The sequence below is a fragment of the Schistocerca gregaria genome, chromosome 2 (assembly GCF_023897955.1).
Source record: "Schistocerca gregaria isolate iqSchGreg1 chromosome 2, iqSchGreg1.2, whole genome shotgun sequence".
Taxonomy (NCBI): Eukaryota; Metazoa; Arthropoda; class Insecta; order Orthoptera; family Acrididae; genus Schistocerca; species Schistocerca gregaria.
This window is the reverse complement of record NC_064921.1, coordinates 1,017,052,713-1,017,071,350: the sequence shown is the minus strand read 5'-3', so window position 1 is coordinate 1,017,071,350 and position 18,638 is coordinate 1,017,052,713. Positions and strand designations below refer to the sequence as shown.

General features: G+C 51.2%; 40 non-coding genes across 40 annotated transcripts; 30 read left to right on the top strand and 10 right to left on the bottom strand.

Annotated features, from left to right (window-relative positions):
* Window positions 1–4,067: 4,067 nt before the first annotated feature.
* On the top strand, window positions 4,068–4,140 carry Trnav-uac (transfer RNA valine (anticodon UAC)). The gene has a single exon. It is a non-coding gene; the product is annotated as a tRNA-Val (tRNA).
* A 158-nt stretch (window positions 4,141–4,298) lies between these two features.
* Window positions 4,299–4,371, top strand: Trnav-aac (transfer RNA valine (anticodon AAC)). Its single transcript has one exon. It is a non-coding gene; the product is annotated as a tRNA-Val (tRNA).
* A 195-nt stretch (window positions 4,372–4,566) lies between these two features.
* Trnap-ugg (transfer RNA proline (anticodon UGG)) lies at window positions 4,567–4,638 on the bottom strand. Its single transcript has one exon. It is a non-coding gene; the product is annotated as a tRNA-Pro (tRNA).
* A 410-nt stretch (window positions 4,639–5,048) lies between these two features.
* On the top strand, window positions 5,049–5,121 carry Trnav-aac (transfer RNA valine (anticodon AAC)). Its single transcript has one exon. It is a non-coding gene; the product is annotated as a tRNA-Val (tRNA).
* Window positions 5,122–5,314: 193 nt separating this feature from the next.
* Window positions 5,315–5,386, bottom strand: Trnap-ugg (transfer RNA proline (anticodon UGG)). The gene has a single exon. It is a non-coding gene; the product is annotated as a tRNA-Pro (tRNA).
* Window positions 5,387–5,796: 410 nt separating this feature from the next.
* Trnav-uac (transfer RNA valine (anticodon UAC)) lies at window positions 5,797–5,869 on the top strand. The gene has a single exon. It is a non-coding gene; the product is annotated as a tRNA-Val (tRNA).
* A 158-nt stretch (window positions 5,870–6,027) lies between these two features.
* Trnav-aac (transfer RNA valine (anticodon AAC)) lies at window positions 6,028–6,100 on the top strand. The gene has a single exon. It is a non-coding gene; the product is annotated as a tRNA-Val (tRNA).
* Window positions 6,101–6,293: 193 nt separating this feature from the next.
* On the bottom strand, window positions 6,294–6,365 carry Trnap-ugg (transfer RNA proline (anticodon UGG)). Its single transcript has one exon. It is a non-coding gene; the product is annotated as a tRNA-Pro (tRNA).
* Window positions 6,366–6,775: 410 nt separating this feature from the next.
* Trnav-aac (transfer RNA valine (anticodon AAC)) lies at window positions 6,776–6,848 on the top strand. Its single transcript has one exon. It is a non-coding gene; the product is annotated as a tRNA-Val (tRNA).
* Window positions 6,849–7,041: 193 nt separating this feature from the next.
* Window positions 7,042–7,113, bottom strand: Trnap-ugg (transfer RNA proline (anticodon UGG)). The gene has a single exon. It is a non-coding gene; the product is annotated as a tRNA-Pro (tRNA).
* Window positions 7,114–7,523: 410 nt separating this feature from the next.
* On the top strand, window positions 7,524–7,596 carry Trnav-uac (transfer RNA valine (anticodon UAC)). The gene has a single exon. It is a non-coding gene; the product is annotated as a tRNA-Val (tRNA).
* A 158-nt stretch (window positions 7,597–7,754) lies between these two features.
* Window positions 7,755–7,827, top strand: Trnav-aac (transfer RNA valine (anticodon AAC)). The gene has a single exon. It is a non-coding gene; the product is annotated as a tRNA-Val (tRNA).
* Window positions 7,828–8,020: 193 nt separating this feature from the next.
* On the bottom strand, window positions 8,021–8,092 carry Trnap-ugg (transfer RNA proline (anticodon UGG)). The gene has a single exon. It is a non-coding gene; the product is annotated as a tRNA-Pro (tRNA).
* A 410-nt stretch (window positions 8,093–8,502) lies between these two features.
* On the top strand, window positions 8,503–8,575 carry Trnav-aac (transfer RNA valine (anticodon AAC)). The gene has a single exon. It is a non-coding gene; the product is annotated as a tRNA-Val (tRNA).
* Window positions 8,576–8,768: 193 nt separating this feature from the next.
* On the bottom strand, window positions 8,769–8,840 carry Trnap-ugg (transfer RNA proline (anticodon UGG)). The gene has a single exon. It is a non-coding gene; the product is annotated as a tRNA-Pro (tRNA).
* Window positions 8,841–9,252: 412 nt separating this feature from the next.
* Window positions 9,253–9,325, top strand: Trnav-cac (transfer RNA valine (anticodon CAC)). Its single transcript has one exon. It is a non-coding gene; the product is annotated as a tRNA-Val (tRNA).
* A 158-nt stretch (window positions 9,326–9,483) lies between these two features.
* Trnav-aac (transfer RNA valine (anticodon AAC)) lies at window positions 9,484–9,556 on the top strand. Its single transcript has one exon. It is a non-coding gene; the product is annotated as a tRNA-Val (tRNA).
* Window positions 9,557–10,231: 675 nt separating this feature from the next.
* Trnav-aac (transfer RNA valine (anticodon AAC)) lies at window positions 10,232–10,304 on the top strand. Its single transcript has one exon. It is a non-coding gene; the product is annotated as a tRNA-Val (tRNA).
* A 193-nt stretch (window positions 10,305–10,497) lies between these two features.
* Trnap-ugg (transfer RNA proline (anticodon UGG)) lies at window positions 10,498–10,569 on the bottom strand. The gene has a single exon. It is a non-coding gene; the product is annotated as a tRNA-Pro (tRNA).
* A 410-nt stretch (window positions 10,570–10,979) lies between these two features.
* On the top strand, window positions 10,980–11,052 carry Trnav-uac (transfer RNA valine (anticodon UAC)). The gene has a single exon. It is a non-coding gene; the product is annotated as a tRNA-Val (tRNA).
* Window positions 11,053–11,210: 158 nt separating this feature from the next.
* On the top strand, window positions 11,211–11,283 carry Trnav-aac (transfer RNA valine (anticodon AAC)). The gene has a single exon. It is a non-coding gene; the product is annotated as a tRNA-Val (tRNA).
* Window positions 11,284–11,672: 389 nt separating this feature from the next.
* On the top strand, window positions 11,673–11,745 carry Trnav-uac (transfer RNA valine (anticodon UAC)). The gene has a single exon. It is a non-coding gene; the product is annotated as a tRNA-Val (tRNA).
* A 158-nt stretch (window positions 11,746–11,903) lies between these two features.
* Trnav-aac (transfer RNA valine (anticodon AAC)) lies at window positions 11,904–11,976 on the top strand. Its single transcript has one exon. It is a non-coding gene; the product is annotated as a tRNA-Val (tRNA).
* A 195-nt stretch (window positions 11,977–12,171) lies between these two features.
* Window positions 12,172–12,243, bottom strand: Trnap-cgg (transfer RNA proline (anticodon CGG)). The gene has a single exon. It is a non-coding gene; the product is annotated as a tRNA-Pro (tRNA).
* Window positions 12,244–12,655: 412 nt separating this feature from the next.
* Trnav-uac (transfer RNA valine (anticodon UAC)) lies at window positions 12,656–12,728 on the top strand. The gene has a single exon. It is a non-coding gene; the product is annotated as a tRNA-Val (tRNA).
* A 158-nt stretch (window positions 12,729–12,886) lies between these two features.
* Trnav-aac (transfer RNA valine (anticodon AAC)) lies at window positions 12,887–12,959 on the top strand. Its single transcript has one exon. It is a non-coding gene; the product is annotated as a tRNA-Val (tRNA).
* Window positions 12,960–13,349: 390 nt separating this feature from the next.
* Trnav-uac (transfer RNA valine (anticodon UAC)) lies at window positions 13,350–13,422 on the top strand. Its single transcript has one exon. It is a non-coding gene; the product is annotated as a tRNA-Val (tRNA).
* A 158-nt stretch (window positions 13,423–13,580) lies between these two features.
* Trnav-aac (transfer RNA valine (anticodon AAC)) lies at window positions 13,581–13,653 on the top strand. The gene has a single exon. It is a non-coding gene; the product is annotated as a tRNA-Val (tRNA).
* Window positions 13,654–14,332: 679 nt separating this feature from the next.
* Window positions 14,333–14,405, top strand: Trnav-uac (transfer RNA valine (anticodon UAC)). The gene has a single exon. It is a non-coding gene; the product is annotated as a tRNA-Val (tRNA).
* A 158-nt stretch (window positions 14,406–14,563) lies between these two features.
* Window positions 14,564–14,636, top strand: Trnav-aac (transfer RNA valine (anticodon AAC)). The gene has a single exon. It is a non-coding gene; the product is annotated as a tRNA-Val (tRNA).
* Window positions 14,637–15,313: 677 nt separating this feature from the next.
* Window positions 15,314–15,386, top strand: Trnav-uac (transfer RNA valine (anticodon UAC)). The gene has a single exon. It is a non-coding gene; the product is annotated as a tRNA-Val (tRNA).
* A 158-nt stretch (window positions 15,387–15,544) lies between these two features.
* On the top strand, window positions 15,545–15,617 carry Trnav-aac (transfer RNA valine (anticodon AAC)). Its single transcript has one exon. It is a non-coding gene; the product is annotated as a tRNA-Val (tRNA).
* A 195-nt stretch (window positions 15,618–15,812) lies between these two features.
* Trnap-cgg (transfer RNA proline (anticodon CGG)) lies at window positions 15,813–15,884 on the bottom strand. The gene has a single exon. It is a non-coding gene; the product is annotated as a tRNA-Pro (tRNA).
* Window positions 15,885–16,296: 412 nt separating this feature from the next.
* On the top strand, window positions 16,297–16,369 carry Trnav-uac (transfer RNA valine (anticodon UAC)). The gene has a single exon. It is a non-coding gene; the product is annotated as a tRNA-Val (tRNA).
* A 158-nt stretch (window positions 16,370–16,527) lies between these two features.
* Trnav-aac (transfer RNA valine (anticodon AAC)) lies at window positions 16,528–16,600 on the top strand. Its single transcript has one exon. It is a non-coding gene; the product is annotated as a tRNA-Val (tRNA).
* Window positions 16,601–16,990: 390 nt separating this feature from the next.
* On the top strand, window positions 16,991–17,063 carry Trnav-uac (transfer RNA valine (anticodon UAC)). Its single transcript has one exon. It is a non-coding gene; the product is annotated as a tRNA-Val (tRNA).
* Window positions 17,064–17,221: 158 nt separating this feature from the next.
* On the top strand, window positions 17,222–17,294 carry Trnav-aac (transfer RNA valine (anticodon AAC)). Its single transcript has one exon. It is a non-coding gene; the product is annotated as a tRNA-Val (tRNA).
* A 390-nt stretch (window positions 17,295–17,684) lies between these two features.
* On the top strand, window positions 17,685–17,757 carry Trnav-uac (transfer RNA valine (anticodon UAC)). Its single transcript has one exon. It is a non-coding gene; the product is annotated as a tRNA-Val (tRNA).
* Window positions 17,758–17,915: 158 nt separating this feature from the next.
* Trnav-aac (transfer RNA valine (anticodon AAC)) lies at window positions 17,916–17,988 on the top strand. Its single transcript has one exon. It is a non-coding gene; the product is annotated as a tRNA-Val (tRNA).
* A 195-nt stretch (window positions 17,989–18,183) lies between these two features.
* Window positions 18,184–18,255, bottom strand: Trnap-cgg (transfer RNA proline (anticodon CGG)). The gene has a single exon. It is a non-coding gene; the product is annotated as a tRNA-Pro (tRNA).
* Between the last annotated feature and the right edge of the window lie 383 nt (window positions 18,256–18,638).

Here is an 18,638-nt window from a genome sequence, read left to right as displayed (position 1 = left end):
GGGCTTCCTCGACTTCACCTTCGTCCATGACCAAAAATCCGACGTCATCCGCATATGCAGTACAAACAATCTTAATGCCGTGGATGGTTAATCCTTGTAGACGCTGTGTCAAGGTGACAAGCAAAGGCTCAATGGCAATGGCAAACAAGGCCATCGACATAGGGCATCCCTGTCGCACTGAATTAGTAATATTAATTGATGCGCTCAGCTGGCCATTCACCATGAGTCGAGTTACTCCTTTACGAAGGAGCTCATGTATAAGATTGATAAAACGTAGTGGAAATCCCATGGCACGCATCGTCCGGATGAGAAACTGATGGTTTACTCTGTCGAATGCCTTTGAAAAGTCAAGGGAAACTAGCGCACACCGTATCTTACACGCATCTGCAATGGCTATAACGTCCCTGTATTGAGACAAATTTTGGAAGATCGTCCTACCGACACCTACACTGGTCTGGTACTGACCAATGACAGTATTCATCAACATTTTCAATCTATTAGAAATAATACGTGCTAAAATTTTGTAGTCACTGTTCAGTAAAGTAAGCGGCCGAAAATCGTCAACAGAACTGCACATTGGGCGTTTAGGGATTAAAACCACGATGCCTTCCACGAGAGCCTGAGGAACATTAAAATCTGGCCGTAAAATTTCATTAAACATACTCAACAACTTGGGCTTTAATTTGTCGCAGAAAGTAAGATAAAATTCGGCAGTGAGACCGTCGGGTCCCGGCGATTTATTTTTCGGACTTCGTGATAGCGCAGAATCCAATTCGTCTTCATCAATTTCTCGCATGAGAGTTTCGACTTCAGCAGCACCCAAAGTCCTTTGCAAGTTATTGAGTAATTCATCGTGAGTTCCATCGTCGGTATGTGTCGTTGTCAGGAGACCTGCCAAGTGATTGTGAAGTGCGTTCCGTATGTCTTGTTGCCGCGTGAGCGCAACGCCTTCACTCAACTGAAGACGAGTTATTAATCTCCGCCGCCCCCTCTTATTTTCACGAATGACGTGAAACATGGATGTCATTTCGTCGTCTATCACATTCTGGGGCCTGGACCTTATTTGAAAGCCTTCTGCCTGCTGCCGCTGAAGTTTTAATAATTTTGCCTTAATTTTTTTAATCTGCATAAAATTTTCAGGTACAGTCACATCGGACTGGTAAAGCTCCCTGAGACAAGTAAAATAAAACTCAGACGTTTGCCGTTGCCACCAGGATTTGTCCCGAGCGTAGCGTTTAAACATTTTTGATAAAGTTGGTTTGGCATGTGTTATCCACCATTCAGTAACGGAGGCATACTGTGCAACCCGTCGTTCACATGCCTCCCATGTTTCGTTAAAGACACGGTGACAGTCAACATCGTTAAGGAGAGCATTGTTAAGTTTCCAGAAACCTCTGCCGCGAAATGTGCCTTGCTTGACCATGTTAACAGTACAAATATATGCGGCATGATCGGAAAAAATTGTGGGCCAAACTTCGGATTTGAGGACTTGAGTCTTCATACACGCCGATACATAGATTCTGTCTAGCCGGCTTGCAGAGTGGTTCGTGACATGAGTGAACCCAGGTGCCGCTCCGTGCGTATGCTCCCATGTGTCAATGAGGTTCATTTCTTGGACGATACGTTCTAGTTCTCCAGATTTGTTAAAATTAGGCGTCTGGTCTTTTGGGCTTAAGACACAATTGAAGTCACCCGCAAAAATTATACGATCGTAGGTTCCCCTAAAAAGTGGGACTATGGCGCTTGTGAAGAACTCAGCCCTAGCACGCCTATTGCTACTGCCGGACGGGGCGTAAACATTGATTATGCGTGTCCGATGGAAAGTGACAGCGATCCCTCTATGATCAGGCAGTTTTTCTGCGTCGGTCGCTACAATCCCTTCTTTTAACAGAATCGCTGTCCCTAAATTCGCACCGCTCCCGGAATTGGAGAGAGTAGTATACCAGTTATTCGGTCAAGTTCAATCGCAGCGACTTCTTGAAGTAACAGAATATCGATATCCGCTGCGTATACAAAATCTTGTAAATTACGGAGCCGCCAGTACGACTGTATCTTATTGATGTTTAACGTGGCAATTTCATAGGCTTGGGGCTCGTTCATGGGAGAAGGCACATACTATTAATTAAACAGTCTTAGAAGGATGGCTAACGAAATTGAGGCCAAGCGCGTCAGTCGGAGTTCCTGTAGTTCCCGGTACGGTTGGTGTATGCTGCTCTGTGGGGGGTGCCGAAGATTCCGTCTCAATGGTCCGCATGACAGCCGCATCATTGCTCGCATCCAATACTTCCATTTCCTGTGCCCAATTCCCAGTGAGAGTGGCCTCTGACAAAAGCGATCCTGCGTTTCCTTGAGCGTGGGTATCCGGCAAAACGACTCTACTCGAGGTATCACTATCTTCCACCCGTCGTGGATTCACAGGGGGAGACACTACAGGATCAATGTCCATTCGACCAGACGCAGGGAGACCAACTTCAGAGGGTTCAGAAGTGTTCTGACACATTTGGCTGCTTATTCGTTTCGCTTTGTCGCGGAGCTGTGGGGCGAGCTGATTGGCTCCTTGATGTGCAAGTCTCCGCTTCTTTTTGGAAGGCTTCCTGTTAGGGTTCGCAGTATCATCAACATCCGAAGTGGACTGCTGACTCTGGGGTTGATCCGCCGGGAACACAGCGTCTGCTTCATCCTCAGTACCAGTGGCATCAACCACTGGGGAGTCATCCGTCGTTACCTCCATCTCTGAGTGTGGTAGCGGCGGTGCCGCGTCAGCACTCGGTTCTTTGACGTTATTGGCCAAAACATCATTCAAACGAGGGGCATCTACAGGCGGGGTCGCGGGTGGAAGACCAGAAGCCGCGACAGCGTATGTCAGTGGCAGTGCCGTCGTCACAGGGGGGCTAGCGGCTTCACCGACAGGTATCTGCGTCACCCGTCTTTGTATACATTCAGAGCGCACGTGGCCGGGCGCACCACAGCCGGCACACGTTTTTGGCTGCCCATCATATATGACAATTCCGCGATGTCCACCTACGTAAATATATGAAGGTATGTGCTTCTGTATATCGATCTTAACCTGCCTGACGCCGTTAAGCACCGGAAATTTGTGGGCTTTGGACCAACGCTCCGCAAAATTGTTAATGACCCTCCCGTAAGGTGTCAATGCAGAATTTATTTGCGCGGCTGTTATTTCAAACGGGAGTTCGAAAATACGTGCCGTCCGGATGCCCAGTCCAGCATGCGTAATGCTGACGTCACTGACGGTACCATCGCTATGTTTAAACTTCAGTACACCTCCACTGGACTCTACAATTCTATCACACAGTTCAGAGGACGTTAATTTCACATAAACAACACTAGTCACGATAGAGAAATTTATCCCTACAATGTCATCAAAAGTAATCTTAGCTGTTTCCTCTAACCATGCTTCAACTTCAAACGAATTTGGTTTCGAAAAGTTCCTATCAAAGGTAAACTTCAAGGTATCTTTCCTGTTAGTCGGATTCATAATTCCATATCAGATCCTACAGAACGGAACGAATACTAATAAGCAGACGCCGTAAGCACGCGACTCACCGCCTGACGTAAACACTTCCTGCCGCAGCGCGCTGGCCCTGGAGGTCCGCTCACCACCGCTGCCGCAGGCAGACTGGACCAACGAGCCATCTGACATGGCGAATGACTATTATTTCAGTGCACTGGGTGCCTCGATGTGGTCCAGGGTGCTCTGGAAAGTCTCGTGTAGGCTGGCGGGATGGGGGCGGCGCGAATTCCCGCGGTCGGCGGCCTTCCTGGGCTATTGGTACCTTCATGTAGAGCTGCCGCTGGGCTCGCACTCCCTGCTGCTAAGAAAGTGATTGCTTTTGCTGCTATGACTTGCAATCACGACTGCGGGAAACGCCGCTATCTCGTTAGGGGTGCTACGGCAGACACCCTCTCGAGCACCCCGAAGACTTCTTGAGCCCTCGGCTGTAATGGTTTCCAGGCTGTCAAAAGAACCGTCGCGTGTGCATTCGCGGACGGGAGAGAGGCTGAGGTAATTTCGAGTGAACGGGGATGGACTCCTCCCGTCCGCAGTTTCCGTAGTGTAGCGGTTATCACGTCTGCTTTACACGCAGAAGGTCCCCGGTTCGATCCCGGGCGGGAACAGTATTTTCTTGCCTGTGTCGCATTGTACTCCAGTGAGCCACGTCATGTGAGGATCTTCTGCATGTACCTTTGTTATGCAAGAAGCGCATTTATTTAATTTTTTAGTTACGATGTCAACATCAGCACGAGTTGTCTCTAAGGTATGGCGCACACAAGTAGTTTCCGTGGTGTAGCGGTTATCACGTCTGCCTAACACGCAGAAGGTCCCCGGTTCGATCCCGGGCGGAAACACTTTTTCATCATTAAAAACAAGACATAGTAACATGCATCTGCTTCCATCTGTACCCAAAAACCTTCGTAATCGCCTTCACACGTCGGATCAGAGTGTCAATTGCTCACATCAAATATGAAATTCATTTGATACTGCCGCCGAGCATTTTGCATCGACTCAGCCACTCATGTGCGATCAGTTTGCACAAAACGCTAGGGCTCGTCCGGGATTTGAACCCGGGACCTCCTGCACCCAAAGCAAGAATCACACCCCTAGACCAACGAGCCATCTGACGTGGCGAATGACTATTACTTCAGTGCACTGGGTCCCTCGATGTGGTCCAGGGTGCTCTGGAAAGTCTCGTGTAGGCTGGCGGGATGGGGGCGGCGCGAATTCCCGCGGTCGGCGGCCTTCCTGGGCTATTGGTACCTTCATGTAGAGCTGCCGCTGGGCTCGCACTCCCTGCTGCTAAGAAAGTGATTGCTTTTGCTGCTATGATTTGCAATCACGACTGCGGGAAACGCCGCTATCTCGTTAGGGGTGCTACGGCAGACACCCTCTCGAGCACCCGAAGACTTCTTGAGCCCTCGGCTGTGATGGTTTCCAGGCTGTCAAAGGAACCGTCGCGTGTGAATTCGCGCACGGAGAGAGGCTGAGGTAATTTCGAGTGAACGGGGATGGACTCCTCACGTGCGCAGTTACCGTAGTGTAGCGGTTATCACGTCTGCCTAACACGCAGAAGGTCCCCGTTTCGATCCCGGGCGGAAACACTTTTTTATCATTAAAAACAAGACATACTAACATGCATCTGCTACGATCTGTACCCAAAAACCTTCGTAATCGCCTGCACACGTCAGATCAGTGTCAATTGCTCACATCAAATATGAAATTCATTTGATACTGACGCCGAGCATTTTGCGTCGACTTGGCCACTCACGTGCGATCAGTTTGCACAAAACGGTAGGGCTCTTCCGGGATTTGAACCCGGGACCTCCTGCACCCAAAGCAAGAATCATACCCCTAGACCAACGAGCCATCTGACGTGGCAAATGACTATTATTTCAGTGCACTGGGTCCCTCGATGTGGTCCAGGGTGCTCTGGAAAGTCTCGTGTAGGCTGGCGGGATGGGGGCGGCGCGAATTCCCGCGGTCGGCGGCCTTCCTGGGCTATTGGTACCTTCATGTAGAGCTGCCGCTGGGCTCGCACTCCCTGCTGCTAAGAAAGTGATTGCTTTTTCTGCTATGACTTGCAATCACGACTGCGGGAAACGCCGCTATCTCGTTAGGGGTGCTACGGCAGACACCCTCTCGAGCACCCGAAGACTTCTTGAGCCCTCGGCTGTGATGGTTTCCAGGCTGTCAAAGGAACCGTCGCGTGTGAATTCGCGCACGGAGAGAGGCTGAGGTAATTTCGAGTGAACGGGGATGGACTCCTCCCGTCCGCAGTTTCCGTAGTGTAGCGGTTATCACGTCTGCTTTACACGCAGAAGGTCCCCGGTTCGATCCCGGGCGGGAACAGTATTTTCTTGCCTGTGTCGCATTGTACTCCAGTGAGCCACGTCATGTGAGGATCTTCTGCATGTACCTTTGTTATGCAAGAAGCGCATTTATTTAATTTTTTAGTTACGATGTCAACATCAGCACGAGTTGTCTCTAAGGTATGGCGCACACAAGTAGTTTCCGTGGTGTAGCGGTTATCACGTCTGCCTAACACGCAGAAGGTCCCCGGTTCGATCCCGGGCGGAAACACTTTTTTATCATTAAAAACAAGACATACTAACATGCATCTGCTACCATCTGTACCCAAAAACCTTCGTAATCGCCTGCACACGTAGAATCAGTGTCAATTGCTCACATCAAATATGAAATTCATTTGATACTGACGCCGAGCATTTTGCGTCGACTTGGCCACTCACGTGCGATCAGTTTGCACAAAGCGGTAGGGCTCGTCCGGGATTTGAACCCGGGACCTCCTGCACCCAAAGCAAGAATCATACCCCTAGACCAACGAGCCATCTGACGTGGCAAATGACTATTATTTCAGTGCACTGGGTCCCTCGATGTGGTCCAGGGTGCTCTGGAAAGTCTCGTGTAGGCTGGCGGGATGGGGGCGGCGCGAATTCCCGCGGTCGGCGGCCTTCCTGGGCTATTGGTACCTTCATGTAGAGCTGCCGCTGGGCTCGCACTCCCTGCTGCTAAGAAAGTGATTGCTTTTGCTGCTATGATTTGCAATCACGACTGCTGGAAACGCCGCTATCTCGTTAGGGGTGCTACGGCAGACACCCTCTCGAGCACCCGAAGACTTCTTGAGCCCTCGGCTGTGATGGTTTCCAGGCTGTCAAAGGAACCGTCGCGTGTGAATTCGCGCACGGAGAGAGGCTGAGGTAATTTCGAGTGAACGGGGATGGACTTCTCACGTGCGCAGTTACCGTAGTGTAGCGGTTATCACGTCTGCCTAACACGCAGAAGGTCCCCGTTTCGATCCCGGGCGGAAACACTTTTTTATCATTAAAAACAAGACATACTAACATGCGTCTGCTACCATCTGTACCCAAAAACCTTCGTAATCGCCTGCACACGTCAGATCAGTGTCAATTGCTCACATCAAATATGAAATTCATTTGATACTGACGCCGAGCATTTTGCGTCGACTTGGCCACTCACGTGCGATCAGTTTGCACAAAACGGTAGGGCTCTTCCGGGATTTGAACCCGGGACCTCCTGCACCCAAAGCAAGAATCATACCCCTAGACCAACGAGCCATCTGACGTGGCAAATGACTATTATTTCAGTGCACTGGGTCCCTCGATGTGGTCCAGGGTGCTCTGGAAAGTCTCGTGTAGGCTGGCGGGATGGGGGCGGCGCGAATTCCCGCGGTCGGCGGCCTTCCTGGGCTATTGGTACCTTCATGTAGAGCTGCCGCTGGGCTCGCACTCCCTGCTGCTAAGAAAGTGATTGCTTTTGCTGCTATGACTTGCAATCACGACTGCGGGAAACGCCGCTATCTCGTTAGGGGTGCTACGGCAGACACCCTCTCGAGCACCCGAAGACTTCTTGAGCCCTCGGCTGTGATGGTTTCCAGGCTGTCAAAGGAACCGTCGCGTGTGAATTCGCGCACGGAGAGAGGCTGAGGTAATTTCGAGTGAACGGGGATGGACTCCTCCCGTCCGCAGTTTCCGTAGTGTAGCGGTTATCACGTCTGCTTTACACGCAGAAGGTCCCCGGTTCGATCCCGGGCGGGAACAGTATTTTCTTGCCTGTGTCGCATTGTACTCCAGTGAGCCACGTCATGTGAGGATCTTCTGCATGTACCTTTGTTATGCAAGAAGCGCATTTATTTAATTTTTTAGTTACGATGTCAACATCAGCACGAGTTGTCTCTAAGGTATGGCGCACACAAGCAGTTTCCGTGGTGTAGCGGTTATCACGTCTGCCTAACACGCAGAAGGTCCCCGGTTCGATCCCGGGCGGAAACACTTTTTTATCATTAAAAACAAGACATACTAACATGCATCTGCTACCATCTGTACCCAAAAACCTTCGTAATCGCCTGCACACGTAGAATCAGTGTCAATTGCTCACATCAAATATGAAATTCATTTGATACTGACGCCGAGCATTTTGCGTCGACTTGGCCACTCACGTGCGATCAGTTTGCACAAAACGGTAGGGCTCGTCCGGGATTTGAACCCGGGACCTCCTGCACCCAAAGCAAGAATCATACCCCTAGACCAACGAGCCATCTGACGTGGCAAATGACTATTATTTCAGTGCACTGGGTCCCTCGATGTGGTCCAGGGTGCTCTGGAAAGTCTCGTGTAGGCTGGCGGGATGGGGGCGGCGCGAATTCCCGCGGTCGGCGGCCTTCCTGGGCTATTGGTACCTTCATGTAGAGCTGCCGCTGGGCTCGCACTCCCTGCTGCTAAGAAAGTGATTGCTTTTGCTGCTATGATTTGCAATCACGACTGCTGGAAACGCCGCTATCTCGTTAGGGGTGCTACGGCAGACACCCTCTCGAGCACCCGAAGACTTCTTGAGCCCTCGGCTGTGATGGTTTCCAGGCTGTCAAAGGAACCGTCGCGTGTGAATTCGCGCACGGAGAGAGGCTGAGGTAATTTCGAGTGAACGGGGATGGACTTCTCACGTGCGCAGTTACCGTAGTGTAGCGGTTATCACGTCTGCCTAACACGCAGAAGGTCCCCGTTTCGATCCCGGGCGGAAACACTTTTTTATCATTAAAAACAAGACATACTAACATGCGTCTGCTACCATCTGTACCCAAAAACCTTCGTAATCGCCTGCACACGTCAGATCAGTGTCAATTGCTCACATCAAATATGAAATTCATTTGATACTGACGCCGAGCATTTTGCGTCGACTTGGCCACTCACGTGCGATCAGTTTGCACAAAACGGTAGGGCTCGTCCGGGATTTGAACCCGGGACCTCCTGCACCCAAAGCAAGAATCATACCCCTAGACCAACGAGCCATCTGACGTGGCAAATGACTATTATTTCAGTGCACTGGGTCCCTCGATGTGGTCCAGGGTGCTCTGGAAAGTCTCGTGTAGGCTGGCGGGATGGGGGCGGCGCGAATTCCCGCGGTCGGAGGCCTTCCTGGGCTATTGGTACCTTCATGTAGAGCTGCCGCTGGGCTCGCACTCCCTGCTGCTAAGAAAGTGATTGCTTTTGCTGCTATGACTTGCAATCACGACTGCAGGAAACGCCGCTATCCCGTTAGGGGTGCTACGGCAGACACCCTCTCGAGCACCCCGAAGACTTCTTGAGCACTCGGCTGTGATGGTTTCCAGGCTGTCAAAAGAACCGTCGCGAGTGAATTCGCGGACGGGAGTGAGGCTGAGGTAATTTCGAGTGAACGGAGATGGACTCCTTAAATCCGCAGTTTCCGTAGTGTAGCGGTTATCACGTCTGCTTCACACGCAGAAGGTCCCCGGTTCGATCCCGGGCGGGAACATCAATTTCCTGCCTATGTCGTATTGTTCTCCAGTGAGCCACGACATGTGAGGATCTTCTGCATGTACCTTTGTTCTGCAAGTAGCGCATTTATTTAATTTTTTTGTTACGATGACAAAACCAGCACGAGTTGTCTCTAAAGTAAGGCGCACACAAGTAGTTTCCGTGGTGTAGCGGTTATCACGTCTGCCTAACACGCAGAAGGTCCCCGTTTCGATCCCGGGCGGAAACACATTTTTATCATTAAAAACAAGACATACTAACATGCATCTGCTACCATCTGTACCCAAAAACCTTCGTAATCGCCTTCACACGTCAGATCAGTGTCAATTGGTCGCATCAAATATGAAATTCATTTGATACTGACGCCGAGCATTTTGCGTCGACTCGGCCACTCACGTGCGATCAGTTTGCACAAAACGGTAGGGCTCGTCTGGGATTTGAACCCGAGACCTCCTGCACCCAAAGCAAGAATCACACCCCTAGACCAACGAGCCATCTGACGTGGCGAATGACTATTACTTCAGTGCACTGGGTCCCTCGATGTGGTCCAGGGTGCTCTGGAAAGTCTCGTGTAGGCTGGCGGGATGGGGGCGGCGCGAATTCCCGCGGTCGGCGGCCTTCCTGGGCTATTGGTACCTTCATGTAGAGCTGCCGCTGGGCTCGCACTCCCTGCTGCTAAGAAAGTGATTGCTTTTGCTGCTATGATTTGCAATCACGACTGCGGGAAACGCCGCTATCTCGTTAGGGGTGCTACGGCAGACACCCTCTCGAGCACCCGAAGACTTCTTGAGCCCTCGGCTGTGATGGTTTCCAGGCTGTCAAAGGAACCGTCGCGTGTGAATTCGCGCACGGAGAGAGGCTGAGGTAATTTCGAGTGAACGGGGATGGACTCCTCACGTGCGCAGTTACCGTAGTGTAGCGGTTATCACGTCTGCCTAACACGCAGAAGGTCCCCGTTTCGATCCCGGGCGGAAACACTTTTTTATCATTAAAAACAAGACATACTAACATGCATCTGCTACGATCTGTACCCAAAAACCTTCGTAATCGCCTGCACACGTCAGATCAGTGTCAATTGCTCACATCAAATATGAAATTCATTTGATACTGACGCCGAGCATTTTGCGTCGACTTGGCCACTCACGTGCGATCAGTTTGCACAAAACGGTAGGGCTCGTCCGGGATTTGAACCCGGGACCTCCTGCACCCAAAGCAAGAATCATACCCCTAGACCAACGAGCCATCTGACGTGGCAAATGACTATTATTTCAGTGCACTGGGTCCCTCGATGTGGTCCAGGGTGCTCTGGAAAGTCTCGTGTAGGCTGGCGGGATGGGGGCGGCGCGAATTCCCGCGGTCGGCGGCCTTCCTGGGCTATTGGTACCTTCATGTAGAGCTGCCGCTGGGCTCCCACTCCCTGCTGCTAAGAAAGTGATTGCTTTTGCTGCTATGATTTGCAATCACGACTGCGGGAAACGCCGCTATCTCGTTAGGGGTGCTACGGCAGACACCCTCTCGAACACCCGAAGACTTCTTGAGCCCTCGGCTGTGATGGTTTCCAGGCTGTCAAAGGAACCGTCGCGTGTGAATTCGCGCACGGAGAGAGGCTGAGGTAATTTCGAGTGAACGGGGATGGACTCCTCCCGTCCGCAGTTTCCGTAGTGTAGCGGTTATCACGTCTGCTTTACACGCAGAAGGTCCCCGGTTCGATCCCGGGCGGGAACAGTATTTTCTTGCCTGTGTCGCATTGTACTCCAGTGAGCCACGTCATGTGAGGATCTTCTGCATGTACCTTTGTTCTGCAAGTAGCGCATTTATTTAATTTTTTAGTTACGATGACAACACCAGCACGAGTTGTCTCTAAAGTAAGGCGCACACAAGTAGTTTCCGTGGTGTAGCGGTTATCACGTCTGCCTAACACGCAGAAGGTCCCCGTTTCGATCCCGGGCGGAAACACTTTTTTTTATCATTAAAAACAAGACATACTAACATGCATCTGCTACCATCTGTACCCAAAAACCTTCGTAATCGCCTTCACACGTCAGATCAGTGTCAATTGCTCACATCAAATATGAAATTCATTTGATACTGACGCTGGGCTCGCACTCCCTGCTGCTAAGAAAGTGATTGCTTTTGCTGCTATGACTTGCAATCACGACTGCGGGAAACGCCGCTATCTCGTTAGGGGTGCTACGGCAGACACCCTCTCGAGCACCCCGAAGACTTCTTGAGCCCTCGGCTGTAATGGTTTCCAGGCTGTCAAAAGAACCGTCGCGTGTGCATTCGCGGACGGGAGAGAGGCTGAGGTAATTTCGAGTGAACGGGGATGGACTCTCCCGTCCGCAGTTTCCGTAGTGTAGCGGTTATCACGTCTGCTTTACAAGCAAAAGGTCCCCGGTTCGATCCCGGGCGGGAACAGTATTTTCTTGCCTGTGTCGCATTGTACTCCAGTGAGCCACGTCATGTGAGGATCTTCTGCATGTACCTTTGTTATGCAAGAAGCGCATTTATTTAATTTTTTAGTTACGATGTCAACATCAGCACGAGTTGTCTCTAAGGTATGGCGCACACAAGTAGTTTCCGTGGTGTAGCGGTTATCACGTCTGCCTAACACGCAGAAGGTCCCCGGTTCGATCCCGGGCGGAAACACTTTTTCATCATTAAAAACAAGACATAGTAACATGCATCTGCTTCCATCTGTACCCAAAAACCTTCGTAATCGCCTTCACACGTCGGATCAGAGTGTCAATTGCTCACATCAAATATGAAATTCATTTGATACTGCCGCCGAGCATTTTGCATCGACTCAGCCACTCATGTGCGATCAGTTTGCACAAAACGCTAGGGCTCGTCCGGGATTTGAACCCGGGACCTCCTGCACCCGAAGCAGGAATCATACCCCTAGACCAACGAGCCATCTGACATGGCGAATGACTATTATTTCAGTGCACTGGGTGCCTCGATGTGGTCCAGGGTGCTCTGGAAAGTCTCGTGTAGGCTGGCGGGATGGGGGCGGCGCGAATTCCCGCGGTCGGCGGCCTTCCTGGGCTATTGGTACCTTCATGTAGAGCTGCCGCTGGGCTCGCACTCCCTGCTGCTAAGAAAGTGATTGCTTTTGCTGCTATGACTTGCAATCACGACTGCGGGAAACGCCGCTATCTCGTTAGGGGTGCTACGGCAGACACCCTCTCGAGCACCCCGAAGACTTCTTGAGCCCTCGGCTGTAATGGTTTCCAGGCTGTCAAAAGAACCGTCGCGTGTGCATTCGCGGACGGGAGAGAGGCTGAGGTAATTTCGAGTGAACGGGGATGGACTCCTCCCGTCCGCAGTTTCCGTAGTGTAGCGGTTATCACGTCTGCTTTACACGCAGAAGGTCCCCGGTTCGATCCCGGGCGGGAACAGTATTTTCTTGCCTGTGTCGCATTGTACTCCAGTGAGCCACGTCATGTGAGGATCTTCTGCATGTACCTTTGTTATGCAAGAAGCGCATTTATTTAATTTTTTAGTTACGATGTCAACATCAGCACGAGTTGTCTCTAAGGTATGGCGCACACAAGTAGTTTCCGTGGTGTAGCGGTTATCACGTCTGCCTAACACGCAGAAGGTCCCCGTTTCGATCCCGGGCGGAAACACTTTTTTTTATCATTAAAAACAAGACATACTAACATGCATCTGCTACCATCTGTACCCAAAAACCTTCGTAATCGCCTTCACACGTCAGATCAGTGTCAATTGCTCACATCAAATATGAAATTCATTTGATACTGACGCTGGGCTCGCACTCCCTGCTGCTAAGAAAGTGATTGCTTTTGCTGCTATGACTTGCAATCACGACTGCGGGAAACGCCGCTATCTCGTTAGGGGTGCTACGGCAGACACCCTCTCGAGCACCCCGAAGACTTCTTGAGCCCTCGGCTGTAATGGTTTCCAGGCTGTCAAAAGAACCGTCGCGTGTGCATTCGCGGACGGGAGAGAGGCTGAGGTAATTTCGAGTGAACGGGGATGGACTCCTCCCGTCCGCAGTTTCCGTAGTGTAGCGGTTATCACGTCTGCTTTACACGCAGAAGGTCCCCGGTTCGATCCCAGGCGGGAACAGTATTTTCTTGCCTGTGTCGCATTGTACTCCAGTGAGCCACGTCATGTGGGGATCTTCTGCATGTACCTTTGTTCTGCAAGTAGCGCATTTATTTAATTTTTTAGTTACGATGACAACACCAGCACGAGTTGTCTCTAAAGTAAGGCGCACACAAGTAGTTTCCGTGGTGTAGCGGTTATCACGTCTGCCTAACACGCAGAAGGTCCCCGTTTCGATCCCGGGCGGAAACACTTTTTTTTATCATTAAAAACAAGACATACTAACATGCATCTGCTACCATCTGTACCCAAAAACCTTCGTAATCGCCTTCACACGTCAGATCAGTGTCAATTGGTCGCATCAAATATGAAATTCATTTGATACTGACGCCGAGCATTTTGCGTCGACTCGGCCACTCACGTGCGATCAGTTTGCACAAAACGATAGGGCTCGTCCGGGATTTGAACCCGAGACCTCCTGCACCCAAAGCAAGAATCACACCCCTAGACCAACGAGCCATCTGACGTGGCGAATGACTATTACTTCAGTGCACTGGGTCCCTCGATGTGGTCCAGGGTGCTCTGGAAAGTCTCGTGTAGGCTGGCGGGATGGGGGCGGCGCGAATTCCCGCGGTCGGCGGCCTTCCTGGGCTATTGGTACCTTCATGTAGAGCTGCCGCTGGGCTCGCACTCCCTGCTGCTAAGAAAGTGATTGCTTTTGCTGCTATGACTTGCAATCACGACTGCGGGAAACGCCGCTATCTCGTTAGGGGTGCTACGGCAGACACCCTCTCGAGCACCCCGAAGACTTCTTGAGCCCTCGGCTGTAATGGTTTCCAGGCTGTCAAAAGAACCGTCGCGTGTGCATTCGCGGACGGGAGAGAGGCTGAGGTAATTTCGAGTGAACGGGGATGGACTCCTCCCGTCCGCGGTTTCCGTAGTGTAGCGGTTATCACGTCTGCTTTACACGCAGAAGGTCCCCGGTTCGATCCCGGGCGGGAACAGTATTTTCTTGCCTGTGTCGCATTGTACTCCAGTGAGCCACGTCATGTGGGGATCTTCTGCATGTACCTTTGTTCTGCAAGTAGCGCATTTATTTAATTTTTTAGTTACGATGACAACACCAGCACGAGTTGTCTCTAAAGTAAGGCGCACACAAGTAGTTTCCGTGGTGTAGCGGTTATCACGTCTGCCTAACACGCAGAAGGTCCCCGTTTCGATCCCGGGCGGAAACACTTTTTTTTATCATTAAAAACAAGACATACTAACATGCATCTGCTACCATCTGTACCCAAAAACCTTCGTAATCGCCTTCACACGTCAGATCAGTGTCAATTGGTCGCATCAAATATGAAATTCATTTGATACTGACGCCGAGCATTTTGCGTCGACTCGGCCACTCACGTGCGATCAGTTTGCACAAAACGGTAGGGCTCGTCCGGGATTTGAACCCGAGACCTCCTGCACACAAAGCAAGAATCACACCCCTAGACCAACGAGCCATCTGATGTGGCGAATGACTATTACTTCAGTGCACTGGGTCCCTCGATGTGGTCCAGGGTGCTCTGGAAAGTCTCGTGTAGGCTGGCGGGATGGGGGCGGCGCGAATTCCCGCGGTCGGCGGCCTTCCTGGGCTATTGGTACCTTCATGTAGAGCTGCCGCTGGGCTTGCACTCCCTGCTGCTGAGAAAGTGATTGCTTTTGCTGCTATGATTTGCAATCACGACTGCGGGAAACGCCGCTATCTCGTTAGGGATGCTACGGCAGACATCCTCTCGAGCACCCGAAGACTTCTTGAGCCCTCGGCTGTGATGGTTTCCAGGCTGTCAAAGGAACCGTCGCGTGTGAATTCGCGCACGGAGAGAGGCTGAGGTAATTTCGAGTGAACGGGGATGGACTCCTCCCGTCCGCAGTTTCCGTAGTGTAGCGGTTATCACGTCTGCTTTACACGCAGAAGGTCCCCGGTTCGATCCCGGGCGGGAGCAGTATTTTCTTGCCTGTGTCGCATTGTACTCCAGTGAGCCACGTCATGTGAGGATCTTCTGCATGTACCTTTGTTATGCAAGAAGCGCATTTATTTAATTTTTTAGTTACGATGTCAACATCAGCACGAGTTGTCTCTAAGGTATGGCGCACACAAGTAGTTTCCGTGGTGTAGCGGTTATCACGTCTGCCTAACACGCAGAAGGTCCCCGGTTCGATCCCGGGCGGAAACACTTTTTCATCATTAAAAACAAGACATAGTAACATGCATCTGCTTCCATCTGTACCCAAAAACCTTCGTAATCGCCTTCACACGTCGGATCAGAGTGTCAATTGCTCACATCAAATATGAAATTCATTTGATACTGCCGCCGAGCATTTTGCATCGACTCAGCCACTCATGTGCGATCAGTTTGCACAAAACGCTAGGGCTCGTCCGGGATTTGAACCCGGGACCTCCTGCACCCGAAGCAGGAATCATACCCCTAGACCAACGAGCCATCTGACATGGCGAATGACTATTATTTCAGTGCACTGGGTGCCTCGATGTGGTCCAGGGTGCTCTGGAAAGTCTCGTGTAGGCTGGCGGGATGGGGGCGGCGCGAATTCCCGCGGTCGGCGGCCTTCCTGGGCTATTGGTACCTTCATGTAGAGCTGCCGCTGGGCTCGCACTCCCTGCTGCTAAGAAAGTGATTGCTTTTGCTGCTATGACTTGCAATCACGACTGCGGGAAACGCCGCTATCTCGTTAGGGGTGCTACGGCAGACACCCTCTCGAGCACCCCGAAGACTTCTTGAGCCCTCGGCTGTAATGGTTTCCAGGCTGTCAAAAGAACCGTCGCGTGTGCATTCGCGGACGGGAGAGAGGCTGAGGTAATTTCGAGTGAACGGGGATGGACTCCTCCCGTCCGCAGTTTCCGTAGTGTAGCGGTTATCACGTCTGCTTTACACGCAGAAGGTCCCCGGTTCGATCCCGGGCGGGAACAGTATTTTCTTGCCTGTGTCGCATTGTACTCCAGTGAGCCACGTCATGTGAGGATCTTCTGCATGTACCTTTGTTCTGCAAGTAGCGCATTTATTTAATTTTTTAGTTACGATGACAACACCAGCACGAGTTGTCTCTAAAGTAAGGCGCACACAAGTAGTTTCCGTGGTGTAGCGGTTATCACGTCTGCCTAACACGCAGAAGGTCCTCGTTTCGATCCCGGGCGGAAACACTTTTTTTTATCATTAAAAACAAGACATACTAACATGCATCTGCTACCATCTGTACCCAAAAACCTTCGTAATCGCCTTCACACGTCAGATCAGTGTCAATTGCTCACATCAAATATGAAATTCATTTGATACTGACGCTGGGCTCGCACTCCCTGCTGCTAAGAAAGTGATTGCTTTTGCTGCTATGACTTGCAATCACGACTGCGGGAAACGCCGCTATCTCGTTAGGGGTGCTACGGCAGAGACCCTCTCGAGCACCCCGAAGACTTCTTGAGCCCTCGGCTGTAATGGTTTCCAGGCTGTCAAAAGAACCGTCGCGTGTGCATTCGCGGACGGGAGAGAGGCTGAGATAATTTCGAGTGAACGGGGATGGACTCCTCCCGTCCGCAGTTTTCGTAGTGTAGCGGTTATCACGTCTGCTTTACACGCAGAAGGTCCCCGGTTCGATCCCGGGCGGGAACAGTATTTTCTTGCCTGTGTCGCATTGTACTCCAGTGAGCCACGTCATGTGAGGATCTTCTGCATGTACCTTTGTTCTGCAAGTAGCGCATTTATTTAATTTTTTAGTTACGATGACAACACCAGCATGAGTTGTCTCTAAAGTAAGGCGCACACAAGTAGTTTCCGTGGTGTAGCGGTTATCACGTCTGCCTAACACGCAGAAGGTCCCCGTTTCGATCCCGGGCGGAAACACTTTTTTTTATCATTAAAAACAAGACATACTAACATGCATCTGCTACCATCTGTACCCAAAAACCTTCGTAATCGCCTTCACACGTCAGATCAGTGTCAATTGCTCACATCAAATATGAAATTCATTTGATACTGACGCTGGGCTCGCACTCCCTGCTGCTAAGAAAGTGATTGCTTTTGCTGCTATGACTTGCAATCACGACTGCGGGAAACGCCGCTATCTCGTTAGGGGTGCTACGGCAGACACCCTCTCGAGCACCCCGAAGACTTCTTGAGCCCTCGGCTGTAATGGTTTCCAGGCTGTCAAAAGAACCGTCGCGTGTGCATTCGCGGACGGGAGAGAGGCTGAGGTAATTTCGAGTGAACGGGGATGGACTCCTCCCGTCCGCAGTTTCCGTAGTGTAGCGGTTATCACGTCTGCTTTACACGCAGAAGGTCCCCGGTTCGATCCTGGGCGGGAACAGTATTTTCTTGCCTGTGTCGCATTGTACTCCAGTGAGCCACGTCATGTGAGGATCTTCTGCATGTACCTTTGTTATGCAAGAAGCGCATTTATTTAATTTTTTAGTTACGATGTCAACATCAGCACGAGTTGTCTCTAAGGTATGGCGCACACAAGTAGTTTCCGTGGTGTAGCGGTTATCACGTCTGCCTAACACGCAGAAGGTCCCCGGTTCGATCCCGGGCGGAAACACTTTTTCATCATTAAAAACAAGACATAGTAACATGCATCTGCTTCCATCTGTACCCAAAAACCTTCGTAATCGCCTTCACACGTCGGATCAGAGTGTCAATTGCTCACATCAAATATGAAATTCATTTGATACTGCCGCCGAGCATTTTGCATCGACTCAGCCACTCATGTGCGATCAGTTTGCACAAAACGCTAGGGCTCGTCCGGGATTTGAACCCGGGACCTCCTGCACCCGAAGCAGGAATCATACCCCTAGACCAACGAGCCATCTGACATGGCGAATGACTATTATTTCAGTGCACTGGGTCCCTCGATGTGGGCCAGGGTGCTCTGGAAAGTCTCGTGTAGGCTGGCGGGATGGGGGCGGCGCGAATTCCCGCGGTCGGCGGCCTTCCTGGGCTATTGGTACCTTCATGTAGAGCTGCCGCTGGGCTCGCACTCCCTGCTGCTAAGAAAGTGATTGCTTTTGCTGCTATGATTTGCAATCACGACTGCTGGAAACGCCGCTATCTCGTTAGGGGTGCTACGGCAGACACCCTCTCGAGCACCCGAAGACTTCTTGAGCCCTCGGCTGTGATGGTTTCCAGGCTGTCAAAGGAACCGTCGCGTGTGAATTCGCGCACGGAGAGAGGCTGAGGTAATTTCGAGTG